Source organism: Leucoraja erinacea, chromosome 3, assembly GCF_028641065.1.
Source record: "Leucoraja erinacea ecotype New England chromosome 3, Leri_hhj_1, whole genome shotgun sequence".
In the NCBI taxonomy this organism is placed as follows: Eukaryota; Metazoa; Chordata; class Chondrichthyes; order Rajiformes; family Rajidae; genus Leucoraja; species Leucoraja erinaceus.
In genome coordinates this window covers 77185219-77197373 of record NC_073379.1, presented here as the reverse complement: position 1 = coordinate 77197373, position 12155 = coordinate 77185219, and positions in this window count along the sequence as shown.

Below are 12155 nucleotides of genomic sequence, written 5' to 3'. Positions count from 1 at the left end.
AACCAGACCCACCTACCTCCATAGATACCAGTGGCAGGTTTACTTCTTTTTGTAAGTTCTTTGCTGATGTTGATGCACTGGTGTCTGGATTTGTGGTTTGGTTGACGTTGGAGGTCCGCGTATTTTCCAGGAAGGCCGGCCTGGGCCATGGCCTAAAAAAGACATGTTTTGTGTACCGGGCCTTCGAGGTTTCACCGGTCGGTCTTGCTCTACTGGTGGGTGCGTAGGGGTGCTGTCTTTGGCTGTAGTGGGTTTTTGATGGAGTCCCTTTTAGTAGTCCCAGGGTTTTTGCTTCCTCATCGAGCTCCTTGACTTGCTTCGATAGGTTGCCTCCAAATAATAGTATCGGTGGTTTTATGTTCCCAGGTTTGCACAGACCCGCGAATTTTGGATTTAATGTGGGTTGGAAGGCATTCTTCCTGATGTTGTTTATCTCATGTTGAGTGTTACAAAGCAGTGCCAGTGCATCTTGTTGGTCCTGGGACATGTCCTTGTCATCCACTGTGCGGGCAAATGCTGTTATCCCTGCTGTTTGGAGTTTCAATACTTTTTGTAGTTTGACATCCATACTTCTGATTCCTACTCCAATATGTTTCCATATACAGGTATTTACTATTGGAACATTCAGGGATATGCAGTTGCCCGGTGCTAGGTGTCTTGATGTGGTGTCCAGAACATCCTGTTCTTGTAACTGGTTGAGAGACATATAGTCTATACTGGCAGCAAGCTTTTGCTCCAGGTTTTGGCCAGTCTGGTCTGGCTGTATGAAGTTGGACACCATGTCCAGTATGTGTTCTCGTTCCTGCACCCCCTGCACACATGACTTTTCTTCTGCGAACCCCTCTTCCAGATCAGCCCAGAACTGACCCGCAGTGCTCCCCTCTGATGAGGTAGAAGCTCTGTGCAGCCCTTCAAGAGGTACTGCTGTGGGTTTATCATAGGGCCCACTGTGACCCGACTCCATCTCCCGTAGCCTGTCACGTTGGAGCAAATGCTCCACACACCGCTCCATCTGGCTCCAGCGCTCACGGTCGCTGGCCGCCCGCGGTTGTTCAAAGTCGGACTCCTCTGAATCCATGACTTTGTTTGTTTTCTGTCTTGCCTTACCGCCCGGCCGCGTGGATCTGACCGGTGCGGAGACGACATCGGGCACAGCTGATCCCATTATCGGTGATTGAAGTGCCGCTGGCTGCTGCTGGCTGCCCGCTGCTCCACGGTCCTCCCTCACTAGCTTTGTCGCAGCCCTTGTTTTCTTCGATTTGTCCATGTTCCCCACCTGTAAGTTGGTATAGGGAACAAAAAAGACTGCAGAGTAACTCTTACCTGCAAGTTCCGGCTTTTAAACTGCCGCTGCGGGGGAACGTCGTTCCACCGCGCCTGACGTTTCGTAATGCGTGTAGCAATATGTCACTAGCGGGGTTCTTCATGTAGTCACTCACGTGACTCCGAAGTAAAATAGTTGCTCTCAGACACTTAAAAAATATCACAAAAGCCAAGTTCCCAAGTATCAAATAATTTCCAGCAGGTCAGGCAGCATCTCTGAATAGAGAAATTAAAGTCATCCAGCTGAATTTTTGACTTTGTTTTTCTCTCTGCTAAGGCTGTATGATCAGCATCCAGCATTTTTATTTCAAATTTTCAGGTCAGCAATTTTTTACTTCAATCAAAGGGATGGCAATGTGGCGTTGCAGTAGAGTTGCCACCTTACAGCCCCAGAGACCCGGGTTTGATCCTGACTATGGGTGCTGTCTATACAGAGTTTGTACAATCTCCCTGTGATCTCGTGGGTTTTCTCAGGATGCTCCGGTTTCTTTGCACACTCCAAAGACGTATGGGTTTGTAAGTTAATTGGCTTCTGTAAGAATTGTAAAATTGTCCCTAGTGTGTAGGATTGTGCTAGTGTACAGGGTGATGTACACTGGTTGGTGCAGCCTCTGTTGGCTGTTTCTGCCCAGTATCTCTAAACTAAACTAAAATATTCCTTTTGTGATTGGTCCTCACACTAAACTCAGTCCAGAGTCATCAACTCCCTTCATATCTTTGCCTCCTCACTGAGGATGCAGCAGAAAGTGTGGAGCCTCACCATTCTATTCATCTGTACAAACATCTGCTTTATTATCAAGACCACCAATCTCCATTTCCAGAACATTCTACATTGCATTCAGAAAGTATTCAGACCACTTCACTTTTTCCACATTTTGTTACGTTACAGCCTTATTCTGAAATGGAATAAAAAAAAATATCATCAATCTACACATAATACCCCATAATAAAAAAATTGAAAACAGGTGTTTAGAAAACCTGCTCCAGAGCATTCAGGACCTCAGACTGGGGCAGAGGTTCACCTTCCAACAGGAGAACGACCCTAAACACACAGCCAAGACAATACAGGAGTGGCTTTGTGACAAGTCTGTGAATGTCCGTGAGCCCGGACTTGAACCCAATCGAACATTTCTGGATGGACCTGAAAATAGCTGTGCATCGACACTCCCCATCCAACCTGACAGAGCTTGAGAGAATCTGCAGAGAAGAATGGGTGAATTTACCCCAAAATAGGTGTGCCAAGCTTGTCGCGTCATACCCAAGAAGACTTGAGGCGGTAATCGCTGCAAAAGGTGCCTCAACAAAGTACTGAGTAAAGGGTCTGAATACTTATGTAAATGTGATATTTCAGTTATATATTTTTAATTACTGTGCAAAAATGTCTAAGCACCTGTTTTTGCTTTATTATGGGGTATTGTGTGTAGATTGATGATTAAAAAATGAATTTAATCCATTTTAGAATAAGGCTGTAACGTAACAAAATGTGGAAAAAATGAAGGGGTCTGAATACGTTCTGAATGCACTGTATATCTCGCATACCCCGGTTATCATTGCTAAAATCCTCATCTGTAACTTTGTTAACTGCAGAATTTGCTACTGCTTCCCTAGCCAGCCCTCTTATACTCCTGGTTAAATGGGCTCATCCACATTTTAAGTTGCACCTCTCCAGTCAACCCATGGCCCTGTGGCTACTGTTGAACATTGACTCCCAACTCAAACTGTTTACATTCTCTTCAAGCATTAAATCCTTGCATGTCTCACCTTCTCCATTGCCAGTTCTGAAACATGTCCAGTTCTGACCACATGAAGACCCATGGTTTTAATTGCCCAATCCAAACTCTTCCCCACCTCTATTGGCCATGATAGTCCTCAGTTAACTAAGGTTGAAGTTCTAGGATTCTCTCTCGAAAGCGATGAAGCCACTCCTCAAAATCTATCTTCTTGACCAAATTTTCTTGTCATTATCTGTTGTAGCATGGTGATAAATTTTATTTGATCAAGCTTCAGTAAAAAGCTCACTGGGAAGTTATGTGGTATTAAACTTGGAAAGCTATCATATAAACAGATTGTTTAATAGTTATTTAGTTTAGTTTAGTTTTAAGATTCAGCACAGAAACAGGCCCTTCGGCCCACCAGGAATACGCCGACCAGCGATCCCCATACACTTACACTATCCTATACACTATGGGCAATTTAAAATTATACCAAGCCAATAGCATAGAAACATAGAAATTAGGTGCAGGAGTAGGCCATTCGGCCCTTCGAGCCTGCATCACCATTCAATATGATCATGGCTGATCATCCAACTCAGTATCCTGTACCTGCCTTCTCTCCATACCCCCTGATCCCTTTAGCCACAAGGGCCACATTTAACTCCCTCTTAAATATAGCCAATGAACTGGCCTCAACTACCTTTTGTGGCAGAGAATTCCAGAGATTCACCATTCTCTGTGCGAAAAATGTTTTTCTCATCTCGGTCCTAAAAGATTTCCCCCTTATCCTTAAACTGTGACCCCCTTGTTCTGGACTTCCCCAACATCGGGAACAATCTTCCTGCATCTAGCCTGTCCAACCCCTTAAGAATTTTGTAACTTTCTATAAGATCCCCCCTCAGCCTACAAATCTGGTGTGGGAGGAAACTGGAGTTCCCGGAGAGAACCCACTCTGGTCACGGCGTAAACGTACAAACTCTGTACAGACAGCCCCCATGGTCAGGATTGAAACCGGGTCTCTGGCGCGGTAAGGCAGCAACTCTACCGTTGCACCACAGTGAAGCAGGCCATCAGCTTGATAGGGTACACACTATTTTCTGGGTACCAGAATACAAAGATTATAAGCAATGGAAAATGGCACCTATGTACTTGTGTCTGACAGGTGTTGACAACAATGGTATTTTTGTACTTTGAAAAGAATGTTTTGGAGCTTGTTATATGTGTATTCACATGTACAATGCAGACAGGTAGAGTCAAGTCATTTGACAACCCTAATGCTTGCCGCCGCCTTGATTTCAGATTAGATTCCTTTTTCTTCCCTGGAATGAATTCCATTAGTCTAAAAAAAGTATAAATTAATTTGAAGGTGTCATAAAGGTGAATTATCCTGAATATTCTCCACTCCCACCATCATCACCCACTCATATACATCCATTGTTAAAGCTGCAAGTTAAATTTGGGGCATTGCAACTACTTGTTAGTTGCTTGCAGAAAGTCAAATGGTATTCAGCTGAGCAGATCTTGCAAATATGGCTAAAAGGCTGTGGCTCAGCTTGAGCTAACAAAAGCCTTGGTACACGTGACAATAAACTAAACTGAATTGAAGTCTCACAAAATTGGCACAAAGCCCTTTTTGCTTTAGTGGGGATTTTATATGGAAGACAAAATAATAAATGCTATCTGCAATGTACATTTAGAGGGAGTGATTTGCAAAGAAGCGTAAATATGGACAAGAGGATAATCAGCATTGTGATATATAGCAAAGAAAACTGCAGAGAGGACATTTCTCATGTAGATGATTATGTGCTCTGGTAATTTTGCCATGACTGCCAGATGGTTTTGTTGCAAAGCATTGCAACGCTATATGTTGCTTGCAGTTCCTTGTGTCTATATATGTTACCGTGTTTATTCAGAGAATATTATTTCCAGAAGAAAGCTTGATTGTTAACGAAATGAATAGTGTTTACAAGTAGGTTTGTGAATATTGAAGACTGCAGGTAATATTGCTATGCACACTGACTGTATCACTTAGAGATGTATACTATTTCTGCATTAGTCAAACTTAAGACATTCTTGAGAAATGAAAGTGGAGATGAGTAGTGTATCTAAGGAGTTGTTCTCATGAAATGATAGCATACCAAGTGCAATTTAGACTGTTCAAGCAGAAGCATTTGCTGTAAATCTATCTCTCCATTCTTCAGCACCTATTAAAACTCAGTAAAAAAAACAGAATATTACAATTGCTGTCATAACTTGATGTACAAGCGCAATCTGAATTTCCCCAGTGCATGCCTGGTACTGAAATGTTGATGAATTAGTTACACAAAACTCGACTGTGTGGAATAGATATTTACATTTTAATATGGTCATGGCAATATTGTCAAAACCATGAAAGATCAGCTTGCAAAAGTGAATAGAAACAGGAAAGATGATTAATATTGATATAAATGAAACAAAAAAAAGTTTATTTTAATATTAGTGTCTTCATTTCAACCATGACTATTTGTTTCTTTTGACATTGTTAGCTCAGGAAGGATTTTTGCATTAAATAAACCTTAATAAAAATTCAAACCAAAGCCTTGAATGATTGAAACTGTGGTTTAATGCATTTTTTAAAGAATTTGACTGGAGAAACCATAAACTCTGAATAATTCAAAGGGTGATTAAAATGATCAAAGATTGAAGTGAAACTTGATACACCTTGTTATCTCATTTTATTTACTTTTCAGAACTCTTCCAAATATTAGAAGAAAAGAATACCAATTTTCAGGCCTGTCATATTATGCAAGTGCTTAAATATTAATGAATGTCAAATTTGTCAACATTTCTATGTACCACACACTCTGCAATAATATTTGTGTCCTTATTAAAAATGTAAAGTTGTCATTGAATTTTCCAATATGATTCTCCAGTGACTAATGTAGCGTGTTTTATTAATAAGCCTGTTCTGATGAGTAATATTAATTTAATATGGCTGCATGTGAGATTAAACCATAAATTATTGCTGCACAACGTGATATGATTTGACTGCTGCATTGTGAGGTCAAATTTAACCCTGTACATACATTTGGCTGAGAAGAGATCTATTATAGTGAAAGTCATGTTTTACAGTTTAATGGAGTAGTTAATCCAGATAGAAAGGTAACTGCAAGTCAGCTCCTGTCATGAATTAGAAAAATGAATCCATCTGGGACATTAGTGCAAATTTAGCATTAGAGAATCAGAAGCCTGTGATATTCTATCTGATATTTCTCTCGTTGATTTCAATGGAAAAGAAAATCAGGCAGTATTCAAAATGGGTCACCTGCACTGTGCTGCCGTGTGAGATGAATTTATTTTCCTCGACAATACTTAATATAATCTTTAACAATGGCCACAAAAGGAATGCCAAGTGATTGAATTACCAGGGCCAGGGACTGTTAATAATCTGAAAATATATTTCATTTCTCCTTCTGTAACAGCTAGGGAGAGAAATCAACATCTCAGAGAATGAGACCAATCAGTTAGCACTTGTTTAATGTTATCTCCTATAAAAATAAGACAAAAGACATTAGAAGGCTTACTATATTAAAATGCAAATGCACCAAGTTTGGTCTGCATAAACTGAATGGGGAAAAAGCATGCCAAAACTAATTTGGTTTCTGGGCTTTATGCTGAAAAATTCAGATGGGATCCAGGTTGCCACGTGTAACTGAACTAACCTTGTAGATGAGAGGCCTATTCTTTACTCATGATGATGTGTGACATACCTGAAGGAGTCTGCAAAGTCCAGGGCCTGGTATGGGGAAGCAAAGCCTGGGATGGTGCAGCTTTGAGACTGGGATTGATCAATAGGTGGAAGGGCTGAAATAATTGACAGCTACTCAGAATAGGTTCGGTGGGACAGAGAGGGAGGTGGGTAGGTATGTTAGTTAGTTTAGTTTAGTTTAGATTTACAGAGAGGAAAAAAGGCCCTTCGGCCCACCATGTCCGCGCCGACCAATGATCCCCGCATATTAACACTATTAAGACCTCGGAGAAAACCCACGCAGGTCACGAGGAAAACGCACAAACTCCGTACAGAAGGCACCCGTAGTCGGGATCAAACCCGGCTGTATTCACAGCGCTACCGTGTCGCTGACGGTGGTTATGTGATGGGTTGGTTTGGCTAGATCTGATCTGACTCACGATTGGTGGGTAATGTGGGAAGAACATAAGTTTAGTACATTCAGTGCATGGTGAAAGGGGCAAATAATTACAGGAGTTGTGCAGGGCTGTTTTTTTTTTTTTCAGAGAGTGGGGAGTACTTAGAATGCACTGCCAGATGCAGATACAATAGTAGCATTTAAGAAACTTTAAGATAGGCACATAGATGTGCAGGAAATGGAAGGATATGGATTATGTGCGGACAGATAAGAATTGGTCGGCTTCATGATTGGAGCGGAAATTGTGGGCCGAAGGGCCTGTTCCTGTGCTGTACTGTTCGATATATGACTTCTCCAAAATAGTTGCATTTGAGTTTTAATCCCAGTTTTGGTTTTTGATAGAGGGATGGTTGAACAAAGGCCTGAGATGAACAAACACGTGTGAGACATAAGGAGTAGAGAGTTGCAAATTGTAAAACTAGATTTACGATGTGCGAATTGTTTGGGAACGTAGATAGAGAACGAAGATGGGGTGGAAGGGGAGAGATTGGTGCAAGGTCTGCCAGAGCTTAGTGTAGAGGAAGGGGGCAAAAAAGGGGAGTTTATGGGAGAGGAAGGGGAGGGAGGATTGTAGATGTTACCTGATGATGGTGTCCATGATGCAGCCACAGGGAGAAAGTACAAACTCCATAGAGACAGTGCCCGAGGTCAGGATCGAACCTGGGTCTCTGAGCTGTAAGTCCGTAACCTATCCCTTATCATGTATCTGTACACTGTAAATGGCTCGATTGTAATCATGTATTGTCTTTCTGCTGACTGGTCAGCAAACAACAAAATGCTTTTCACTGTACCTTGGTACATGTGACAATAAACTAAACTGATAATGATGGTGACCAGACACCATCATAATGATGGCGCCTGACCTGTTAAGTATTCAAGTGTTAAGTACAGAAACAAGGAAACAGGACTTTTTCAGGCCACTGGGTCCATGCCAATTAAATTTATAAAATAAATAAAACTGCAAAAACAAACAAGGCATTAGTGCAAAAAAATAATTTGGAAAAAAATTAAGTCCATGGTAGTGCAAGAGGTGGACCATAATATTCCTTATCGAGGTAGGATTAGCGTTGTGCAAGTAAGTTCAAAACCTGATCGTTGTAGGAAAGTAGCTGTTCCTGAACCTGGTGGTGAGGGACATCCTGCCTGACGGTAACAGTGAGAAATTGACATGGCCTGGATGGTGGGGTTCCTTCATGGTAGATGCAGCACTCCGTTTGATTTTTCATTTAAAAGGAAATGCTACACAATCAATTTTATAGGCAAATAACTCCTATTATCACGTCCAATATGAAGTCAATAACACCTCTTTAAATCTCAAATTTGTCCATATTCAGAAGCAAGAATATTTATATTGTTTAAGGCTATTGGAATTTAATTGAAGGTGTTGCATTTTAGTAAGACACACTATGGCAGGATTAACACAGGATGTAAATGATAGAACCCTGGGAGAGGTGTAGAACTGAGAAGCTTTGGGATACAGATATGTACTTCCATGAAAGTGGTGTCACAGCTAGGTGGAATAATGAAGAAAGGCTTTGGCACCCTCACTTTTATTGGTCAGGATATTGAGTACAAAAGTTGGGACATTGTGTTACAAGTGTGCAAGATGTTGGTAAGACTGGTCAGCATGGATGAGTTGGGCTGAAGAGCCTATTCAAAACTTCAAAACCAGTATTAAAACACATTTATATTCCTTGGCTTTTGACCCTGCTTGAGACTTTGCTCCTGTTTTAGTGCTTTTAATGTTTTTAATTTTATTGTTTTTACTCTCTCTTTTAATGTTTTTATTGTCGTGTAATAATTTTTTGTCCATGATTAGTCATGTACAGCACTTTGTGGCAACAGTGGTTGTTTTAAAGTGCTCTATAAATAAAGTTATTATTATTATTATATTATTATTATTATTTCCGTGTTGCCTAGGTCTATGACTCTTAGACAAAGTTGTTATGAGTGACCAAAGAGAAATAATAAATACAAAAGCAGAAACATACAAAATTGCAAACACCTCTAGATCCACAGAATACATGGTAGGTAGAGTTGCTGCCTTATAGTGCCAGAGACCCGGGTTCGATCCCGACTGTGGGTGGTGTCTGTACGGAGTTTGTACGTTCTCCCCGTGACCACGTGGATTTTATCCGAGAGCTTCGGTTTTCTCCCACACTCCAAAGACGTACAGGTTTGTGGGAATGGATGATGTTTCGGGTCGAGACTCTTCTTTAGTCTGAAGAAGGGTCGAGACCCGAAAAGTCACCCATTGCTTCTTTCCAGAGATGCTGTCAGTCCCGCTGAGTTACTCCTGCATTTTGTGTCTATCTCCAATCATCTTGTCCCCGATCTGGAAGTAGGAGTGGGGGCGGACGCAGATACGCAACGGCCTGAGGCGCGAGACGAGCTCGGCGATCACTTGCCTACTTCTGCTGCTGTTGGAGGTGAAACGTTGAGCCGCGCCAGGGTGTCCCACTTCGCCGTCATTTACTTGACAGGCCGGTGGCGCGCAAAGATTATGTGCAGAACGAAATCCTGGAACGTGCGCGATACCACGCACAACTCCACACTCCTCCATGCCACTCCATGCGCCCGTCCCGCGCTAGCCTTACGCTACCCACACGCTACCAGGTCTATTAAATGGCGCGCAAATGAGACAGGCCCTTAAGACAAAAGTGACCAAAGAGAAATAGTAAATATAAAAGCAGAAATGTAAAAAACTATCACGTGGTGCAGGCACGGAAATCGCTATCAAAATATGGAGGGGACCGGGGAACAGGGGGGACACAATTTCATGGCGGCCGCTCGCGCATGTGCACACTCACACACACACGCGAGGCTTTGGAGGTTCAATCCAGCGCTAAATGCAGCTCAACTCTGCCTGTCTCGCCGGGTTAACTACAGCCCTGCCTGGACTGACGGGACACCAGTGCTGCTTCTCCGCACTGGCTGTAAACCTGGGCCATATTTCTCGCAAGCTGGAGGTTAACCTGGCGGGACAGGCAGAGTTGAGCTAGATTAACGCTGCTTCTCTGCGCTGGCTGTGGGCCTGGGGGCACTGCTCCCGTCTGACTCCTGACGTCTCTGGCCTCCCCTGGGCGTGGGGGGCACTCGGGTGGGGACGGGACAGCGCCGGAGAGCCGGGATCGATCCTGGCTGCGGATGAGGTGCAGGTCTGTGCCGAGAGTGTTTTGGCATGTCTTCCTCCTCCAATCATCGTGATTAATTATCATGTCCCGCCCCCATTGCCTGCTGACCGACGTCTCTCTCGGCCAATCGGCGCCCTTGATCAGCAGTCCCACCCCCACTGTCTCGCAGAAAGCGGAGATTTCACCGGATTTTAAAATCTGGATTACAAAAAATGGGGTGGGGTCCCCCACCTCTCAAAACAGGGGGGGGGACGTATCCCACCTGGTCCTCCCGGGATTTCCACCCCTGACGTGGTGGATAGGTCCAGAGAATTAAACAGATAAAGATAGCTTCAAAAAGTGAGTATGAAAAATAATTGCATGGAACATCAAAATTGGTATGTTTATATTTATAATTATATTGGCAAAGGTCAATGTGGGCCCTTTGAAACTTTGGAATTCTGCTCTAAGTCTTACAGCTTCCCTCCCTCCTTTTAGTCCAGTGCCTGTTGGCCAAGGTTTTGATTATCTGCCTTTAAATCTTATATAACTAGGGTTGAAATTTTGTTTCATAATCTTCCCTTGAATCATCTTGGGATGTTTTATTCAGTTAAAGGCACCATATACACAATTTGTTGCCCTTGTTAGAATTCAGGGTGAAATCTTTGATCTGTGCTGTTTGTTTTTTGACATGTTTCAAAGCAACTGCCTCAGTTGCACCGATCAATAGAACTAACAACAACAAGAAATATCCTGTAACTTCCCTTAATCTACTGGGAAAATGCAGTCAGTTCATGTTAGTCTCAGATAATTAGCAATGGTGAACCGAGTCCGTTCAGTATCTTAATATTTCTGGTCACTCATTAGTGCAATTATCTATTTTGTAGGCAGAATCTTGTGAAACTGCTGATAAGGTCAGATGTCAGAAGAGGAGGAACTCAGCTCTCGAGGACATGCTGCTGGGATATAATAATCTCAGATCAAACAGCAGCAGGGATATCAGAATTAATCTCTCCTTGTGCCTGTAACACCATAGGGCAATACACCATTGCACTCTTTTCAAAACAAATGGAGTAACTGTAAGGGGCTTTGGGTGATTTGATCTGTGTTAATTAATCTGGTTACTGTCGCAGCATTACTGAATAAAAAAAGTAACTGGATTTTAATTTTGCACTCACTCTCTCTTGCAATTCAATAGACAATGGACAATAGGTGCAGGAGTAGGCCATTCGGCCCTTCGAGTCAGCACCGCCATTCAATGTGGTCATGGTTGATCATCCACAATCAGTACCCTGTTCCTGCCTTCCCCCCATATCCCCTGACTCTTTTATCTTTAAGAGCACTATCTAACTCTCTCTTGAAAGTATCCAGTGAACCGTCCTCCACCGCCCTCTGAGCCAGAGAATTCCACGGACTCACAACTCTATGTGAAAAAGTGTTTCCTCATCTCCATTCTAAACGGCTTACCCCTTATTCTTAAACAGTGGCCCCTGGTTCTGGACTCCCCCAACATCGGGAACATGTTTCCTGCCTCTAGCGTGTCCAAATCCTTAATAATCTTATATGATTCAATAAGACCTCCTCTCATCCTTCTAAATTCCAGAGTATACAAGCCCAGCCACTCCATTCTCTCAGCATATGACAGTCCCGCCATCCCGGGAATTATCCTTGTAAACCTACACTGCACTCCCTCGATAGCAAGAATGTCCTTCCTCAAATTAGGGGACCAAAACTGCACACAATACTCAAGGTGTGGTTTCACTAAGGCCCTGTACAACTTCAGGGCCTCTTTGCACCTATACTCAACTCCTCTTGTTATCAAG